Raw genomic sequence first — 20825 nt, forward strand, 5'->3', positions numbered from 1 at the left:
TTTATTACCCAGCTCTAGAGCAGGATGCGTGGAGTCCTTAAGTTATAGCAAGAATGTGGCGCCGCTGCATAACACCCCATACAGCAAACGTTTGGGATATCTCCTCTCTCTAGTGAAAAGCTAGAAATAGCACCTCATTCCCACCCAGGAATCAAGTCCAAAGCCCTCCACCCCCATCCCATGCTGAAGGTTCCCTAACCCTAACCCCACCCCTGTTTCTTCCTTTCTATTTGGGCAGGAGACATTTTTTTCAAAGTCCTCCAGATGCACTGGAGTTAGGGGAATGATTACTTTGGAACACATTGGTAACTACTGCTGCTTCCTAATGGAGGTGATTCCTATACCTTCCTATACTTGATTCCTATACCATCCTATGCCATTCTCTACAAATGCTTATAGAGAAATCGCTCTACATGTTTTCCATAAATTCACTCAATTAATCCTCACAGCAACCCTAAGACAAGTGCATTATCCGTACTCCCATTCTACAGACCAGGTTATGGAGGCAGAGAGAGGTCAAGTACCTGCCCAAGGTCACACAACTGTTGAACAGAGGGTTTGGGACTTGAACTTAGATCTTCTGGTGCCATTAACTTACTCACTAAAGGGAGGGGAAAGTGGACATGGCAAAGGCCAAAGCTGGTTTGTCTGTGAGGCTGGGGTATGGGGAAAGAGTGGATGGCCACTGCCTTGTAGGACACAGTGATGAGGGTTTGGAGCCTGACCTTGGTAGGGGGCTGCATAGGAATGTTTAGATAAAAGAGTTTCTTGGGGAGTGAGAGAAGGAAAGCACTAGAAAACAGGAAAGTGGGGGAGTCTTGAGAAAATAGACTGGCTGCCAGACCTCTCCCTTCCTTGCTCCCCAAACCTCAGCAAAGTCTGCTGCAACCAGAAATGATCCAGGCTGGGGGATAGGGAGGGGACAATTGCATAGCCAAAGATAGACATCCAACTCTCAGATTTCTTGTTTCATGTAACTGAAAAGTCCCGAGTGGATTTCAGGCCTGGCTGGATTCAGGGGTGCAAATAATGTCATCACTTGTCTCTCCTTTCTGGTGCTACTTTCCTCCAGGCTGGTTTCTTTCTCAGGCAGGTTTAATTACACCCCACCAGCACAGCAAATCAGTGGAAAGAGAGATCTTTTTCCCAAGTGTTTCCAGCAAAAGTCCCAGGGAAGGTTCTCATTGGCCCAGCCTGAGTCACATGGCTGGGTCACAAGACTGTCCCTGACCCAATGGCTGTGGTGATGGGGAGAGTTTGACTCACTTAAAGGGTGAAGTATAATGGAAGGTTGATTCCCCAGTGGGACATGAGAAATTTCCTTCCAGAAGGAAAGACCCTAGGCAGGAGGGCCACAGACATCCACTGTGGGGCCCTGAGGTGAAGAGGAGGAAGAAGAGAACAGTTGTACAACAGCATCCACCACTGAGATTAGGAGGTTAAGGGAGAAGCCTCAAGTGATCAAACCGCATGGCCCCTGCTGCTTACTGGCACCTGGAATCGCACAGAAATCAAGCTCAGGGTGCAGGGCTGCCTGCAGAATGAGCAATAAGGAAAATGCCTTGAAAGTCAAGGACAGAGAGCTTAATAACAATGCACCTCAGTTTCCTTTCTATAAAATGGGGTCAAACACAGTACCAACTTCATAAGGTTGTGAAGATTAAAGGGGTTCATAACTGTGAAGGGTTCAGAATGGTGCACATAGGAAAGACACAATGAACACTGGATTCTTGGGACTTCCCTGGTGGCGCAGTGGTTAAGAACCCTCCTGCCAATGCAGGGGGACACGGGTTCGATCTCTGGTTCGGGAAGATCCCACATGCTGCGGAGCAACTAAGCCCCTGTGCGCCACAACTATTGAGCCTGCTCTCTAGAGCCTGCGCACCGCAACTACTGAGCGCACGTGTCACAACTACTGAAGCCTGTGTGCATAGAGCCCGCGCTCCACAAGAGAAGCCACCACGGTGAGAAGCCAGTGCACTGCAACAAAGAGTAGCTCCCGCTCACTGCAACTAGAGGAAGCCCGCGCACAGCTACGAAGACCCAATGCAGCCAAAAATTAATTAGTTACTTAATTAATTACTTTTTTAAAAACACACTGGATTCTTTGTTAATCCAGGCCACATAGACCCTGAATATCCCCACTGCCACACCTTTGCCTAGATTTTCCCTCTACTACCTTCTTGGCCACATTCAGTCCTCCTCCTCCAGGAAGACTTCCTGGGATCCCCAGTGCACTCTGAGCCCCTAGAACCCCATGGACCTGGGCCTGAGCCCCAGCTCTGCTCCTCCAGCTGTGTGACCCTGGGAAAGTGGCTTCACCTCTCTAAGCTGGTCTCCTCTTCTGGAAATGTGGATAATTAAAAGCACCTTGGAAGGCTCTGGTAGATTCTAAGCCTTTGGCTGTATTAAGGGGCTATGGTCTCTCTGAGGTTGGGGTCCTCTCCCTCGCATTTCTCAGTGTCCTAGGGAAACCCCATTTAAAATGCTGATAAGTTCAGCTTGGAGTCTCACAGTTCAGAGCTGAGCCCTAGATCTACACATAACAGGCTGTGTGACACTGGGCAAGTCACTTTGCCTCTCTGAGCCTCAGTTCCCTCGTGATAATCCCTTTATCACAGAGATGTTATGAGGCTGGCAATAGCCTCTACACAGTGTCTAGGAAAAGCAGATATTCATTCAATGGGCATTCTCTTTTACCCTTTGCTGCCAGTCCAAATGCCACCTCTTCCAAGCAGTCTTCTGTGATTACACAGCTCTGATGCCCTCTTGGCCTTCCCTCTTGCCTGCACACGGGCTTCTTGGAAGTTCAGATCAGGCCAGTGTGCCTTCAGAGTCCCTACTGCCTGGCATGTGGCCCTGTAAACAGTGTGTATTCTAGAGATTTTGAGACTGATGATGATGACGATAATGATGATGGGCGAAAATGTCATTTGAGACCTCCCAGGTGTCCTTAACTCTTCTCCCAATTTAATTTCAGCTTAACTTGATTCCAGAAATCTTGTCAAATCCACATTTGCAAGGAAGTAGGTAAAAACAAACACATAAAACCCAGCATCTGCCATGTACCCAGCTCTCTCCTAGGCTAGCCTCTTTTTTCCAGTTTCAAGCAGTGTCTTTGCCTTTAATGATGAGGCTTTTATGCAAACAGAGTTTCATGGCCTGCATGATTTGGAGTGGCACACACAGAGGAACACTTTTTACTGTCATAGTTATGTATTTATTTTAACTGGGAATTGCATTTGGCTACATATATCTCAAAACCCAAATCACAGTGACTTACTCAAATAAGAGATTTCTTTCTCTTTGTTAAGAAGACAGCTCCACCGTGCCATCGTAACTCGAGCCCTTTTCTAAGCCTTTTATTTTAATGGTCACCTTATGGTCACAAGGAGGCTGCTCTACCTCCAGCATTGCATCTAAATTCCAGGCAGGAAGAAGGGAAAGAACAAAGGGAAAGAGATCAGCCTTAGTTCCTTCTGTTCCCCACCCCCACCCCTCACTTTTTAAAGACCGTTCACAGACCTAACCACATCTAACTTACATCTCATTTGGCCAGAGGTGGATCCTGAACCACCCCTACTTGCAAAGGAAGCTGGGAAAGGTGGAGTTTAAACTGGGTACAGTGCTGTCCTAAACAAAACCTGGGTTTTATTACAAAGAAAGGTAAGCAGAATGGATATTGGGAAAGCAACTTGTAGTGTGGACTACACACACCAAACCTATGATTCGCAGGAATTGTTACTGAGAGCTGCAGTTCTCATGCTTGAGCGTGCATCAAAAATCCCCTGGAAGGCTTGTGAAAACACAGGTAGCTGGGCCCACCCCCAGAGTGTCTGACTCAGTAGGTCTGGGGTGGGACCCAAGCATTTGCATATCTAACAAGCTTCCAGGTGATTCTAGGCTGCTGGTCTGACACTACACTTAGAGAACTGCTGACGGCAAGGCAAAGTCAGTACTCAGATAAAACTCCATGAATTGTTCTTAAAGGGACTAATAATGAGAATGCAATGGTTTAGCTATATTATTAGCCAGGATCCCAAAAGAAAATAGAGGAGGGCACAATCAGATGGGAAACTGGGAAAACTTAACAAAGCGACCATTTGTAAAACTCTGGGCAGGGGATAGCACCCCTCCCCGCAACAGCGATATGGGGAGTTGTTACTGCACATGAAAGGGACAAGGGTGAGAGCCTTACTAGAACATGAAGCCGGGTGCTATCGGAGAGGAACACTCAATAGGAGTTTTATCCTTTATTGAAGGGACACAGCCCACCTGAAGCAAGGCAGAGAGGAAGCCGGGGAATAAATACCTTGGCTTCTTTTTCCACCAGCCTCCAACTGCCAGCTGGTACCTCCCATTGGCTGAATCCAGCTGGGTACCGGAGGGCTGGGAGGTTGGGGGTTGCAGCCCACAGGGGTCAGCCTGTATGGAACAGAATGGAAAAGGGGTGGAGAGTAGACCTGCAGAGACAAATGGAAGATGTCCAGCACAGACAGAGAAAATATCACGACATCATGATACACAGGAGTAGCTGAGTTTGGCAAGCCACAATTTAAAGTAAGTAGCCACCCAGCTCCTTCCTTCCTTCATTCAATTATTCATTGAGCACTGCTGTGTACCAGGCACTATACCAAGTGCCAGGGATTTAGGGCTGAATTCATCATGGCTCCTGCCCAGAGAGGATGCTACCCTCTGAGCTCCAAGGTGCTGTGGTAGAGGCTGGGGCGGGTCCTCCTCCCCGGCCTCCCTGCAGCCATAGCCCCACCAGCCAGACTCAGTGTCGCTTCCATTGATCTCATTCACTTGTCACCCACAAGAACTTTGGTGTGATTGAAGCTGTCATCAAAGTTTAACTACGGGGGAAACACTGCAACAACAACCTGCTTCATCACAAATCACGATGTTATTATGTGCTGAAATAGGGGCCGTGGGGCTACGCTGGGGGGATTTGGTTGGGACACGATGGATGGAAACCACTGGGTGCCCGCACGCCCCCGTGGTAACACCCTGTAAACCTTTATGCATATAGATTTATATCCGGCGAACTGTTATTATTATTTTTTTCCCCTAGCCTTCACCGGCCCTTGTGCTGTCACATCAGCCTTACACAAAATGTCCGTCTCCACGCTCAACAGCCAATAACAAAAATGATGAAGAATCTGATGCAGACGCGGATAATTGCTCTGGCTTCCTCTGGTGAATTTAAATAGCTTTCTTGAATTACTGCTTTTGACACGATCAATAAAATTGAGCTCTTGCTGTATCAGGCCTTTCAGCAAATACACAGGAAGCTGTGCTCCTAGGGCTGATGGCTCAGGAACGCCAGCTGTCCTGGCGGGCAGGGCCAGGGTCTTGGGGACAGTTGATGGAGTGAGGACAGGGATGTGCTGGACTGACCAGCAGCCCAAACAAGAAAAGCAGGTGAACTTCAACATTCTGCCTTCCAGCTGACCACGCTTTTCCCATATCCCTTTCCCCCCATCAAAAAAACAGCAAAACTTACCTGTCTGGCATCCCATTCCCTGTGCTTTCTAAAAGGACAGCTGGCCAATGAGATGCCCCAACCTATGCCTGGGTATTAGCTCAGCACCTTCCAACAAAGGAAGTGACCCCAACGGTGGCATTGACAACACCTTGAGACCAAAGATTAACTCCCGTGGTGAGACTGGTGAGACGTTAGATAAAGGAAAGATATCAAGACAGAAAAGAAAAATTTTAGGTAAAATTCACATTAAAGTAACCCTGTTAACATGGACAACTGAGAGGCATTTAGCCCATTCACAAGGAGCAGCCACCACCTCTGTCTAGCCCCAGGACATTTTCATCACCCCAACAGGAGACCTCACACCCATTAAGCAGTCACTCCCCATTGCCGCCTCTCCCCAGCCCCTGGCAGTCTGTGTTTTCTCTAAGTATTTGCCTAGAAAAACTTTTTTTTTTTTTTTGGCCGGGCCGCATGGCTTGCGGGATCTCAGTTCCCTGACCAGGGATTGAACCCAGGCCACGGCAGTGAAAGCCTGGAATCCTAACCGCTAGGTCACCAGGGAACTCCCCTAGAAAAACTTTTAATGCCTTGTATCCCCAATATCGGCTGGTTGAGTCCATGTGTTTTGAACAGAGGCTCTAAAACCCAAGTGCCTGGAAGAAATGAGGGTGCAAGGGTGATCATTCTTATTCGGGCTTCTCTTGGACTTAATACTCAGGGGTCCAGGACTTCGCTGGTGGCGCAGTGGTTAGGAATCCTCCTGCCAATGCAGGGGACGTGGGTTCGATCCCTGATCTGGGAGGATCCCACATGCTGCGGAGCAACTAAGCCCGTGCACCACAACTACTGAGCCTGCACTCTAGAGTCCGCAAGCCACAACTACTGAGCCCACGTGCCGCAACTACTGAGCCTGTGCGCCTAGAGCCCGTGCTCTGCAACAAGAGAAGCCACCGCAATGAGAAGCCCGTGCGCCGCAACGAAGAGTAGCCCCCGCTCGCCGCAACTAGAGAAAGCCCGCGCACAGCAGCCAAGACCCAATGCAGCCAAAAAAAAAAAAAAAAATTCAGGGGACCAGAGACTGTAAAGGTTTAGACAAGAGAGAATCACCAGAGTCAGGCTAACCTGAGTTTAAATCGCAGCTCCATTGTTTTCCCAGCGGTGTGGCCTTGGGCACTTGCTATGTCACCTCTTTGAGCCTCAGTTTTCTCATCCCATCAATGGGTATTTTAACGGTACTTGACTCCATGGGTTGCTGTGGCGATTAAGTAGGGAGACACAGAAAGTTCAGTTCAGTGCAGGTCCTCGGGGGCTGCCCTGGGTTGAACAGTGTCCTCCCCAAGTTCACGTCCACCCAGAGCTGGTGAGTGTTGTCTTATCTGGAAATAAGGTCTTTGCAGATGAAGTCAAGTTAAGATGAAGTCATGCTGGATTAAGGTGGACCCAAAATCCAACGACTGCTGTGAAGACACAGGGACCCAGAGAGAAGACAGCCAGCCTGGCAGCTTCGAGCCAAGCAAGGCCAAGAGTTGCCGGCAGCCGCCAGAAGCTAGAAGAAAAGCAAGGAAGGACCCTCCCCTAGAGGCTTCAGAGCGAGTGTGGCCCTGTTGCCACCTTGATTTCAGACTCCTGGCCTCCAGAACGGTGAGAGAATACATTTCTGCTGCGTTAAACCACCTACTTTGTGGCGTAGTTAGTCACAGCAGCCTGAGGAAACCGGTACAGGGAAGGTTTGACAAGCGGAAGGTTCTGAGATCACCGCTGGTTGATAACGGGAGTCGCTCAGGAGGGCAAGTGGGTCAGGGACCCAAGGGGCTACGGAAACTCTCTAGCAGCCATCACAAGAGTCAGACCTCACCTCCAGCTGGCCAGGCCTTCCAGGAGAGTCAGGTCAGGGTCAAAGATGGGTTTTGGTGGGTGAGGGCTAGGAGCTAAGTGAGGCCCAGTCCCAGGGTGAGTTGAGGGACGGGTGCCCAGGCCTCTAGACTCAACGGCCAGCTGCAGAAGGAAAAACAAGTAGCTTCTTAGAGGGGTGCTACCTGCCCCTGCTGGAATCTGTCCCCTGGTCTCCTTATAGCACAGTGGAGGCAGGACGCCACTGTTATAACCAAGTTCTCAGGAGGGACGTTGATGCCCCAGCATCAGAGATGACGTGGGGAGTGACTTCCCTGGCGGTCTGGTGGTTAAGATTCTGTGCTTCTACTGCAGGGGACGCGGGTTCGATCCCTGGTCAGGGAGCTATAATCCCACATGCCACAGGGCACGGCCAAAAAATTTAAAAAAAAAAAAAAAAGAAAGAAAGAAAGAGGTGACCTAGGGAGACTCCATGGGGTGGTGATCCAACCCCAAAGCCGCCTTCCCGCCTAGCCACCCCCAGATCAGAGGCCGGTTACTTCCAGGATAATAGCCACCAAGACGTCCTGCCTGGCTTCCCTTGCACCCTGAACTTGACCCTGGGAAGCCCTGTTCTCATAGAAAGTGAGCATTTTCCCAAGACAGCCCAAAGCAGAACGAAAGAAGCAAAGCCAAGGGGAAAGACGGTCATCAGCATTCATGCTACGGTTTCGCCCATTTCCACCCGATAAAATCCACACGGAAAGAATCCCAGGAAAGCTGGGAGGATATGCAGGCTGAATTTCTGAGAAGACAGTTTTGGATTTCCCGGCTAGCCTAGCGGGCTGACAAAGACAGCGGGAGATTGATGAACTCCTGACAGGTCAAAAGATGCTGTCGTGCCCCGGGGGGCTTCCAGATAAGGGCAGGTGACTCTCAAGTCTTGCTCAGTACATGTTTCACACCAGTACAGGGGTTCTGGGCACCTGGGGGCTGGGTGACAAGCCCCCAGGGGAGGTAACCACGTCCTTGTCCCGGCTCTGCACACATGCACAAGGCAATCACTTGGCCTGCATTCCCTTGGAAGTCTCTGATTGCATAAATGTTATTGCAGATCTGGTCTCTGACCTGAGGACATACCAGCCGAGGTGCTCACAGGGCCCCGAGAGCTTTCAGAAGAACTCCAGTTTGAATTTTTGAAGCCAAACCAAACACTGGACTCGAAAACGTTTTCTTATTATCTCATTCCCTGACTATGGAACAATCACCCCATTGAAAAGCCATGAGCCCGCCCAAGTTTTAAATTAAACCTCTTGAGTTTTCCCTCTGAGAGCAGATAAAAATCCTTCCAGCTTATGTTTTGAGGAAAGAATTTGGTTTGTGTGTCTGGGTGTGTGCGTGTGTGCGTGTGTGTGCGTGTGTGTGTGTGTGTGTGTGTGTGTGTGTGTATTTCCCCTAAAACTCATTTTCTTTTGTTGGATTCTGTGAAGCTCTGTTTAAATATTTTACTGGAGGAAATAATTATGTTTGATGAATGTTGAAATACGCTTCCAGGAGCAAGTCCTGCGTGCTGCCTGGATTCCAGAATGAAGCTCTTTCTGAAAGAAGAGGTGAGGCCCCTTTCCAAGAAGTAAGCCCTCCAGAGTGGTCTCGAAGAGCTTTGCTGACGTTGTTACAAGAGGTATTTATTCTCCACCCATCTATTTATTGGTTGGATGTCAACCACAGGCTCTGAAAATCCACTGCGTATAAAAGCTCAAGTTGCAGCGATGGAGCGCAGAGAGAGAAGAGAGTGGGTTTTGTTCTTCGGCTGCAGCAGGAAGAGGCCCGAGCTCTGATGCGGGCTCCATCCTGAACAGCTGAGCGAACGCTGGCCAATTCCTTCCCCTCTCATCATCTTAGACGCCTCCCCCCGAAAGGAAGGCTAATCACAGGAGCTCCTTTTGTGGAGCCGTCATTAGCAAATGCACGGGCAATGCCTGCTGCTGATACGCTGTCGTGCAGTCAGCCGACAAACATTTGCCCAGAGCCTACTATGTGCCAGGTGCTGTTCTAGCCACCAGGGAGACAGCGGGGAACAAGACATATAACATCCCTGCCCTCATGGAGCCGACATTCCAGAAGGTGGGAGAACTCATCTGTTTCAGCCTCTGGGAGTAGTTTCTGATTTCATTTTGGAAGCTATGCAAGGCTTTGTGTGGTACCTGGTACATAGGTCAACACTTCTCCGATTCTGGGTCTGGAGGTGGCAGCCATGCGGGGGCCCCCACGAAGAATCCTCGGCCCAACTGAGACGACGCTGACCACACCACCCTGATAACAGAGAGCCAAAACGCCAGGATCCCCTCTGCCTGCCCTCCACAGCCAGTGATAAAAAGCCAGCTTTGAAGCCAAGGGCACAACCTGGAAACACGGTGGGGGAACCCAGCCTGCCGACAGATTGGGGTGCTTCACACATACCCCAAATGTCTGGCTTCTCCGGAAACATCAGAGATTTTGCCACACTGGGGCGCATTCCTGCCCGGCTGTGCTGGGCTGGGGCCTCTGCCCTCCAGGTCACTGCTGTCCCCTCCTTTATGTACCCGCATGGCCTCTGACAGCAACTGAGTTTTCAATCCCTTCTCTAAATGGAGTGGGCAGGAGTTCTGATGAGGTTATGGGTGGCACTTTAAGTGTGAAGGAGCTCTCTCCATCCTGGTCAGTGCGGCCGTGGGATGGCGTGGTGTGAACCCAGGACTGGGAACCAGATGGTCGGTGGTTCAAATCCTGGCTCTGCCACTCCGTGGCTGTGTGACCTTGGGAACCTCAGTTTTCTCATCTTGAAAATGGGAAGCTGTGTCCCACTAGGCTATCGCAAGGAATGAATGAACATGAAAGGTCTACTATGCACCAGGCACAGTCAGGGCCAGGGACACAAAGGACTAGACAAGGGGTTGAAACCCCAAACCTACCGAGATCAGACAGGTAATGTAAGTGAGTAAAACGGCTTGGGTGTGGGGCAATAGGGACTGGTGGGGAGTGGGGTGACGTGACCAAAACAGCACCCGCCTTGTTTAAAGGCCAATTCCTGCTACTTGTCATCATGTCAGAATGTAGGGCCCAAGGTTACCAAATCTTCTGATTTTTTTTTTTTTTTTAACAAAGGCCACAGATCCAGATTTTTAATGTGAAATCTCTTAACTTTATTATCTTTTTTTTGCTGCACCACGCAGCATGCGGGATCTTAGTTCCCTGACCAGGGATCGAACCCACGTCCCCCTGCAGTGGAAGCACGGAGCCGTAACCACTGGACCGCCAGGGAATTCCTGAAATCCCCTAACTTTAAAATGCTGCCAATTAATTTGTTAAAAATGATAAAACCCTACGCAAGGGCAACTAAATCCATTTGTGGACCACCCGTAGGCAACGTCTCGGTGAGAAACACGGGACTTCCGCTCTCGCCGACCATGCAGCCTGGGCATTACAGGGGGAAAGCTGGCTAGGAGGAAAAAAAGTTCACAATTCTCGATTGACCATTTGCAATCATTCTCTAGAGGGGAAGCACTGAGAGCCGGGAAAGTGTATTCTGAGGAGAAAGGGGAAGTGTCTTGAAGAAGAGACGGTTCTGGGCTTCCCTGGTGGCGCAGTGGTTGAGAATCCGCCTGCCGATGCAGGAGACACGGGTTCGTGCCCTGGTCCGGGAAGATCCCACATGCCGCGGAGCAACTAAGCCCGTGAGCCATGGCCGCTAGGCCCGCATACCGCAAAAAAAAAAAAAAAAAAAAAAGAAGAGACGGTTCTGCTGAGACCTGAGGACGAAGCGTGTGGGTCGAGGGGGGCAGGCAGGAGCGGGGGAAGGGCAGGCCCAGAGCAGGAGCGGCATCCGCAAAGGCTCGGCAGCAGGACTTTAACCTGCCGGCCTAGGGACCTGAAAGGCGTCCAGCACGACACAGATCCCTTGCCAACACAACGGGTGGTTGTTACATCCCTCACCCGCGTGGGGAAAAGGGGCAACCCTTCTAGAGAATTCTGTGCCAAGCTCAGGAATCACCAACCAGAATGCCAGCAAGTGGAGGGTGAATCAGGCTACCCTGGACACACCCTCCCCATGGACCGGCTGGAAATCTGAACTGGGGGACCCTCTCTGGGCCTGACCTAATCCACCACCCGGGTCTTAGCTCCCAGGCCCTTTCCCATGCCTCTCTTTCCTGAAGGAGGGAACCTGGACACACTTCAGATTCTTGTGCGAGTATGTGCTTTTTGGGGCATCGGGGGTGAAGCGCGGTACATTCCAGAACAAATGGAGTTAGCGGGGGGCTCGGGGGGCAGTTGGTACCCCTTCAGCAGGGACTAGAGGGGAGGAGAGCAGGGGAGGAAAAGGACACCCACCTGTCTGGGTCTCATTCTTCTCTGCTGGGTCTGGATCCAGTTTTGAACTTCACCTTTTTCCTGCTCTGGCCTCAGCCTGTTCCAGCTCTCCATGGGGTCTTGGAGAGGTGCTACGTGTCAGCGGGAAATTCTTCGGGGTCAGGCTCAAGGTCAGACTGATTTGCACGTGAGCACCTGCTTCAGGCCAGCACTGGGTTTATGGGGAACCGGACAGCAAAGGCTCCATCACACCTGGAGGTGGGGCCGTTTGGGAGGCAAAGTAGAGGGGACCCCTGGTGCCCCTAAATCCCTTACAACAACTGTCGTCGCATAGAAGCCCAGAACCTCCTCTTCCTGCATATGCTCCATTAAGAATGTTAACGGCCAGGGCTGGGCATACAGTCAGTGCTCAATAAATGCACACCCAAAGAAGGAGGATCTGAACCGGGACAGAACAAGTCTGCTTTCTGAGATCACGCTTCACAACGCAGGGAACTTGTACGCTCTCCAACGACCACTGGGAAGGAAAAATATTAATAAGTTCAACCCTAATCAAATCTGGATAATTTCACTAGAAACCTTTCCATAATTTCATCAGCATTAAAGGATTACAATAGCAACAAATTAACCAACAGGCATGAATTTAGTTGCTCAAGAGGAAAATGTAGCTTGATTTAGAAACGGATGTTACAGTTTATTAACCAATCTAAATTAATTCGATTTTGAGCCACTGTTAAATATACATTAGGATGTATCACCCAGTAGCATAGCTGGCAGGGGGAGAGAAGGGGGAGGATGGAAAAGAAGCAAGGCCAGCATGAGCTTTGTGCCTACACAAATTGAATTGGAGAAGGGAGTACCATCCGGGACCCCTAGTAGCGAGAATTAAAAACTCAGTTCAAGCTGGCTTAGGCCAGAAGTGGGATTTCTTATCTCAGTATCTGAAAATGTCAGGGCTTGGCAAGCTTCAGGTACAGCTGAATCCAGGTGCTCAAGGTCAGTAGGACTTGGCCTTTCTCTCCTTCTTAGTCTGTTTTCTTCTCTGTAGACTTTATTCTCCATCAAGATAACCACCAGCAGCTCCAGATTTTCATTCTACTGGCTTAGCCACCTCGCAGAAAGAGAGCACACCCCAAATCCCAGGTAAATCTCTCACTGACCTGGCCAAGGGCATGAGCCACTCTGATGGGCTAGGCTCGGGCCCCTCACTCATCCTGGAGCTAGAGAGGAGAAGAGGATGGTCAGATCCACGTGGGGCAGGTGGACGGAAAGCAGGAGAGGGGCAGTTCCCAGTTTTGAAGACGGAGGAAGCAGCAAAGGCCCTTCTAGAATGCAGGCCTCCTCCAGAAGCTGAAAGAGGCAAGGAACAAATTCTCCCCTGGAGCCTCCAGAAGGAACCAGCCCTGCCGACACCATGATTTTAGTCTGCAAGACTCATTTTCGGCTTCTGACCTCCAGAATGGTAAGAGAATAAACATAGATGGTGTTCAGTCACTAAGTTCTTGAGATTTGTCGGGTGAGAAGACATCAGTGAGATGTCTTCCCAGCAGTGAGAAGAAACTAATACGCTTGTGTAAGGCCATGCGTTCCCCTTGGGCGTGAGGCATCAAACCTACCATGGGGCAGGAGAGACTTCAAAGACAACAGAGCAAAAATATTTTAAGTTGCAACAATTTCAGATCTACTAGGGTCCAGGATGCAAGATTTGCTTGAATGGCAACCCTAAAATATAAGCCATCAAAGACCTCCCAGGCTGCACGCAGACTGTTTGTTTGTTTGTTTGTTTACAGTGTAGTTGATTTACAATGTTGTGTGAGTTTTGGGGGTACAGCAAAGTCAGTCGGTTATACATATACATCTATTCACTCTTTTTTAGATCCTTTTCCCATATAGGCTATAACAGAGTACTGAGTAGGGTTCCCTGTGCTCTACAGTAGGCCCTTATTAGCTATCTATTTGATATAGAGTAGTGTGGATATGTCAATCCCAGTCTCCCGATTTATCCCTCCCCTCCCCTTACCTCCTGGTAACCATAAGTTTGTGTTCTACATCTGTGACTCTATTTCTGTGTTGTGTAGATAAGTTCATTTGTACCCTTTTTTTAGAGTCTACACACAAGCAGTACCCTATGATATTCGTCTTTCTCTGTCTGATTTACCACGCCGGCTGTTTTTAACTGTGTCTTCACAGATCAGGGCACCCACTGGCAGATTCAGCACCGTGACAGCCTTGACCGTCATCCCCTGGAGTCTCCTGCTGCAGGGCACGAGTGACTGACTGACAGCCCCGCTGCCGTGCTCGGAACCCACCCTGAGCCCCACAGCCACTCCCACCAATGACCCTGCGAGGAAGGGAAATAAAGGTAGGCCCATCCCGGCAGGATGGGGGATGCCTCCGATGGGGGAGCCTGGCTCCGGGATTCCCCATCAGCCGGCACAAAAACTTCCTTAGCACTGTGCTGAGGCCTGAGCCCCTCCCGCCTCGCTCCGTACGGAGGCCAGAGTTGCATCTCAGACTGAAGGCTCTCCCGCCTCCTTTTCTCCTAGAGCTGTTTCCCCTAATGACCCACTTGCACATCGAATCTCACCCTGGCATCTTTCTTTTCTCTTTGTTGTTTTTTTTTTTGGCCGTGCCACGCGGCTTGTGGGATCTTAGCTCCCCGACCAGGGATCGAACCTGCCCTCGCGGCAGTGAAAGCCCGGAGTCCTAACCACTGGACCGCCAGGGAAGTCCCTCATCTCGGCATCTCCCTGAAGGACCCAAACTGACCCAGCACTGTGAGAATTCGAAAAAGAGAGCGCCCTGGGTGGATGCACTACAACGATCAGATGCTTCTTCCAGGATAAGCAGCTTAGCAAGCCGGCCGAGCACAGCCCGAGAGCAGCCCGATCGCCTCTCCAGCGGGCGCCTTTGCGCGGTGCACGACATCCACACCGTGAACGGCAGGCCGCTGAAGACTGCTTGGCCGGAGGGGGATTTTGGAGGGAACGCTAATGCAGGCAGGCCAGGAAGCTCCCGTCTCGCTACGCGGGGGACCAGGAGAAGCCCAGGCACGCCCTGCACACACAGGATCAAACGCTCCTCCCCGTCCGCCCTCTGGGCTGCGCCCGCCACGCGCACCCTAGTAGCTGAGCGAAGACACTCTTCTCAGAGGGGGCCACTTTGTGTGGCCTACCCTGGGTTTTCGAGCACTTTGAATCGCTAGATGGCTCCCTTTATACAGGTGGATTTTAGCTTCTCCGGAAGACTCAGCTGACCTCATGCAACAGAGTCCATGCCGTCCACGTGGGCAGTGTCACTTCACGGTGACGCCGCCCTCTGGCCGGCCCCCGCGTAGCCCAGCCGGCCGCAGTCCCCACGTGGACCATTCCAGCCCCTCTCCCGCCAGGCTTTGCCAAGCCGGCGACCCCACCGACTCGCCGTGTGACCTCGGCGCAGCCGCTGCTCACCTATTCCTGCAACCGAGGGGGACGGGCTCTTCTCATCTTCAGGGGCCCTCCAGCTCCTCGCAGCGCACCGACATAGCTGGGGAAGATGGAGAGGGAGATAAAGAGAAAATAGTTCTGCTTAATTGCCTCATTAAGCTCTCCTTGTTGGAAAGCCAGAATGGGAGCAAGCGTGCTCTGTTTCATTGCTTGCCTGCACCCTCCCCAGCTGAATGATGCAGCTGAACGCCGAGGGGGAGGCGCCTGGAGACAGCGGAGGGTCCCTGGGAAGAGCCAGGACCTGGCCAGCCTCAGGCAGGCTGAGGTTCACATCCCTGTCAGGGTTTTATTTGGCCACGTGGAACAGGAACCCGCCCCGCGCCCCCCCCACCCCCGCCCCAGCGCCATTTTTTGTTTGTTTCTTTCTTTCTTTGTTTCGGCCAAGTCGCGCATCTTGCGCGATCTTCGTTCCCCGATGGATGACGAGGGATTGGACCGGGGCCCCAGCAGTGAAGGCGCCGAGTCTTAACCACTGGGCCACCGGGGATCTCCCGCCCCGACAGCCACTTAAAAGAGAGTGGGATTTATATTCCTCCCGTGTGCCAGTGATGGTAACAAATGCCACCGTGGAACATGACTTATGCAGGTGCTGTTCTCAGCACGGCACGGGGATTAACGCACATTAACCCACGTCCTGGGGTGATTAGCGTCTCCCCCAAATTCACATCCACCTGGAACCCGTGAATGTGACCTCATTGGGAAATAGGGGGTTTGCAGATGTCACCAAGTTCAGATGAGGTCATAGCAATCAGGGTGGGCCCTTTAGCCGGTGACTGGTGTCCTTATAAGAAGAGGGAGCTTTGGACGCAGAGACACACAGAGGGAAGACAGTTGTGTGTTGACAGAGGCAGAAGTTGGAGTGAGGCGTCTGCAAGCCAAGCAACATCAAGGCCGGCCGGCAACCACCAGAAGCTCAGAGAGGGGCATGGAATAGATTCTCCGCCAGCGACCCCGGAAGTCAGCAACCTTGCCGATGCCTCAATTTCAGATTTCTGGCCTCCAGAACTGTGAGTGATCGGGTTTCGGTTTGTTAAGCCCCTAAGTCCATGGTACTTTGTGGTGGCAGCCCCGGAAATGAATGCACTCCAGGAAGCGGGTTCTGTCTTCATTCGCATTTCACAGGTGGGAAACTGAGGCACGGGGAGGGTAACCGAGGCAAAGTTGTACAGCCTGTAAGAGGTAGAGTCGGGATTTAAACCCAGCCCGTTGGGCTCCACCTCAAAGATGTTCTGCCAGAGAGAGAGCCACGTGTGCAAGTGGACACGCGTCTATGTGCACAGATGCAGCCAGGAACCTCTACAGCGTCGCCTGTGGGGTGCAACGGGGCACACACGGTGCGGACACAGAGGGTTTGCCCCGAGGCCCCAAGAAAGCGCCTGTGAAGCCATGACGAACGGGCCACGGGAACCGAGTCGCCACGCACGATCACACGATCACATGACCAGCTCCGCTGGAAGGAGTACGGCCAGCGCGATGGATGAGGTTTAGCAGCTCAGAGCCTCTGCTGGCGGAAGGATCCCCGACCGACTGCGCGTGCAAGGAGGCCCCAGCACAGGAAGGAGCGCCGGGGCTGGCGATCAGCACGGACCCTCAGGGGACGGTGCGCAGACAGAGAAAGGGACATCCTCGGAGGGCTGGGGCTCTCCTCCGACGTCGCTTCCCTTAGTCTGTCTGAGCCTTTGTTTCTTCCTCTGTGAGACGGGGCCACGGGTACACACAACGTGGACGACATTATGTTGAGTGGAAGAAGCTAGACACGAAAAAGCACGTTCTGGGTGACGTCATTTCTATGAAATTCTGCCAGGAAACTAACCTACGGGCAGAGAGTCAGAACAGTGGTTCACTCAGCAGGGTGGGTGCTACCGCCAAGGAAGGGACCCACGGGAGCCTTCTGGGGGCTGGAAATGTTCTGTATCTGGAGCTGGGGGGTTGTTACTTGGCTACACACACACACGGGGAAATTCATCAAGCTGCACCTTAAGTTAGTTCCCTTTACGTATACATGTAAGTGCATATGTATGTGTATTTCATTGGAAGGAGGGAATGGAGGGAGGGAAGGGGAGGGGAGGGGAGGACAGGATGGAAGGAAGTTAGTTTGGGGTCACTAATGTCCTAAGTGTTAAATCCTATGAAACGGATTGACAGCCCTCGGGGTCTGGTACAACTTTTCTTCCCACTTTACAACAAGGCAGTAAACCCCGAGGATGCACGGTTGGAACCCGGCAGGTGGGCCTTTCGCCTGCACTCCCCCAAGTACCGCATCCTTTTCACCCCATGAATCCTTCCAAGTACCGCCCCAGTCCTAGCCAAGAACAGTGTGCTGCGCAAAGCGGAGTTACTACAATGAAGCTTCGTGGCCGCAGCCCCCAGCTCCTCCCCTGAGCTCCAGGAGAAAAGGAGGCGGTTGGAGGGCTCCCCACCCTGGCAGCACAGTGGCAGAGACTGTCCTGGCTGCCCCCCCCCAAGTCCAGTGGCCCCTTCTTCCTGAGTAAGAGAAACCCTGACTTTTAGCCATGCGCACAGCTGGTGGGCATAAAGCCAACATTTCCAGGCTCCCTTGCAGCTAGGTGTGGCCAAACAATTCAGTCCTGAAACTGAGTCCCCCTAACGCTGAGTTCCCTTACTGAGTTTATGATTAATCTCTCTATGCAAAACTTTATTCCCTTTCTTGTCCCCTCTGACCTCAATCCTGTGCTAACTGAACACTAATCACCCAGAGTCAGATGCTAAAATTGCAGTTGTTGATAACATCATTAATGTACTAAAATTGCTCTTACAGATCTCATCATTAATGTACAAACTCAGCTTGTTTCTCCAGGGCAATGTGAGCTCACAGACCCCTGAGCCATGGATCATTTGACCAGAAAATCGTAAACCAGAGACATCCTGAATCCTGGTTAAGAAATGTCACACGATGATGATTAATCTCAGCCTCTTTTGTTCTTCCTCTTTAAAAAATAACCCTTAACTCAAACACCAAGTTGGAGTGGATCTGAGGCTTGTCTCCCACTCCCTTGCTTGGTGCTGTGTAATAAATTCTTACTTTGCTGCAAATTCCCACTCTCAGAGTCTGGCTTCCTGCACCACTGGCACACAGGCATACTGCTCTGTTTCAGTACTGGCCACCAAGATGTAAGTGGAAGCGGTATGTTTGATGTCTGGGAAGGATCCTTAAAGGGCAGAGAAATGGTCGTCTTCTGGCCTTCTCCTTTCTACTGGCTGGAATTCAGATGTGGTGGCTGGAGCTGCAGCAGCCTCGTTAGACCATGAGATGCAAGCCACAACTCCCTCCTGATTTTTTCTTCTGAGAAGTAAACTTCTATCTTGTTTAAACTCCCATTCCGGGGTTCTCTTTCAAATGTTTTCCTAACTCATAATGACAATAAAGTGTCCAAGCAGTCACAGGGTTTCAAGGTTTTGGGGGGTAGCCTCCAAGTGGCCTTGTTTTGGTTGAAAGGAAGTGATCTTTTTTGAGGGTATTCCTGAGGCCTTAGCACTGATCACAGAGGTGACATTTGGAATGACAGAAGGACCCCACCATGCTTGTATATTTTGGACTTGTGTGTAGAGGCAACGTGCTTTAAATACTTCTAACACATCAAGTGTTACCCACCATAGGGAAAAATATTTCAAATAGCAAACTAAACTCCAGCAGCTATTACATCATCCCTATTCCAAATTCATTTTCTCAATATCGTGTAAATTGCAAACTCTTCCCAACATAGAAAGGGTAAAGTTAATAACAGTAACAGATTGTCTATCTGCAACCACGCGAATTAAACAGATATTAACACTTTGCCAAATTTGCTTCAGATCTCTCTTTTTACAGAATTAAAAGGTTGCAGATCCAGCTAAAGCCCTCCTCCTCCCGCAAACACACACAGCATCCCCTCCTCCAGCCCCACACCCCGGCCTCCAAACCCAGACTTCTCCTACACAGACTGTCTCCATAAACCATAGGTGGTGTGGTAAAAACCACTTTCTTATTCTAACTATTGAAATTCATTTGCTCCTACATAGTTGAAGCCATCACTTTACTACAATTTATGTAAGACTGCTGAGCCCATTGGGAGGATATAGGTCTTTGGGGAAATTTTCTTCCACCAATATTGCCCAAAGACATATGTGCTATTTTATTTTTCTCTAGTCCATGTTACAGTAAATGTGTAAGTTATTCAAATTAAAAGAAACAGCTGAACTGTGTACCAGCTAAAATTATCCTGCATACCACCAACGGTACACTACCAGTTGAGAACACAATCTAACCAGTCCCATGAGAGCTGGATTCTGTGACCCCAGTCTCCTCGGAAGGTCAGCCAGACTAGAATGTTGCAGACACTTCTGATCATACTCTGTGACAATAAAAATAAAATCTGAGCACCAACCCCCGTGAGAGGAATATTTCTTCACTTGTAATTTATGCATATGTCCCCGTGTATCACTCAGCCGTTTTCTTACTGCTCACCTGCATTACTGGAATTATCCTCCTTCTGTCACTTCTCTGCAGGGAGATGTTTAAGCCACTTGTCCATCTCACGAGGGTTACTTTAGTTAATCCCAGGTACTCTGGGCTTCAAGTCGCTGGCCCGGGCTTATTCACGCTGCAATTGTGACAGGTGTAGAGGGCACCCCTTCACCCCAGGAGCCGCTGAAAAACAAACAAACAAGCATTTATTGAATGCTTACTGTGTTCCAGGCCCGTTCTAAGCTGCTTTACTCAGACTAGCTCGTTTAAGCCTCACAACAGCCCAGGAAGTGGTGTTATTGTTCATTTACGACTGAAGCTCAGAGAGGCTGAGAAAAGGCCAAGGTCACAGAGCTGTCAAAGGGGAGGCGGGAATTAAACCCAGGCTGACCAGCTCTCGGCCCACATGCTTACTTAGCCAATGCCCTTCAGCCCTCCTGCAGGAAAAGGGCAACTCTCTGTTTTCTAAGGCATCTTGGGAAGGGATTGTGACATGGGACCCGCTGACATTTGGCCTGAGAGCAGGGGCACCCATAACAAGTCAGACCTTAAATACTAGTAGAGAATCTTTACCTGTGGATTAGGTTCTAAAGTGAACCAGTGAGTTTAAAAAAAATTAATATAACCAGTTATCGTTAAATCACGCCTAAAGTAGTAGACCATGCGATGGGAAGTACAGCACAGCAAGTGGTTCCTCTGTTGTGTGTGCAGGTCATTGCCTGCTTGCTCTACCCTTGTCTGTGACCTTTATTTGCTGGGCTGTCCGATCAGCTGGCTTCCCCCCAGTGTCAGCCAATGGGAGGCACTGGTTGGAACTGGAGGGAGGAAAGGAGCATCCGGAGTATTCAGAGTATTTCTCCCCTTCTTTCTTCTTTGTTTTTGTTTTTTTTTTGTTCTTGTTTTTGTTTTTTCTTTGCCATGCAGCTTACGGGATGTTAGTTCCCCGACCAGGGATTGAACCCATGCCCCCTGCAATGGAAGCAGGTGTCCTAACCACCGGACTGCCAGGGAATTCCCTCCTTTGGTGGTTTTCTCCAGTAGGGGCTGCATGTCTGCTGCATGTCTACTGTATATCTAGCTCTTGCCAGATGGCCCTGCCAGGGCTCTAGTTCCCCTGGATGACCCGAGCTCCTAGTTTGGGTACCACCACCCCCTCCATCTGTCCCTCTAGTTTAGCAATGGCAGTGGCTTCCTGCTGTTACTGACCACT

General features: G+C 50.6%; 1 long non-coding RNA gene across 4 annotated transcripts in view; it reads right to left on the minus strand.

Moving 5' to 3' along the window:
- The window catches only part of LOC136792678 (uncharacterized), a 32063-nt gene extending 12273 nt beyond the window's left edge, over positions 1-19790 (minus strand). The window contains exons 1-3 of one of the 4 annotated variants that reach the window (XR_010836820.1): positions 19616-19790; positions 15115-15190; positions 6659-6740 (exon numbers count right to left, since the gene is read on the minus strand). This is a non-coding gene — a long non-coding RNA (uncharacterized lncRNA). Of the gene's footprint in view, positions 1-6658; positions 6741-11518; positions 12183-12447; positions 13016-15114; positions 15191-19615 lie in introns of those variants that run through there. The other 3 variants (XR_010836817.1, XR_010836818.1, XR_010836819.1) reach the window with 3 other exon arrangements.
- Between the last annotated feature and the right edge of the window lie 1035 nt (positions 19791-20825).

Source organism: Kogia breviceps, chromosome 15 (assembly GCF_026419965.1).
Source record: "Kogia breviceps isolate mKogBre1 chromosome 15, mKogBre1 haplotype 1, whole genome shotgun sequence".
In the NCBI taxonomy this organism is placed as follows: domain Eukaryota; kingdom Metazoa; phylum Chordata; class Mammalia; order Artiodactyla; family Physeteridae; genus Kogia; species Kogia breviceps.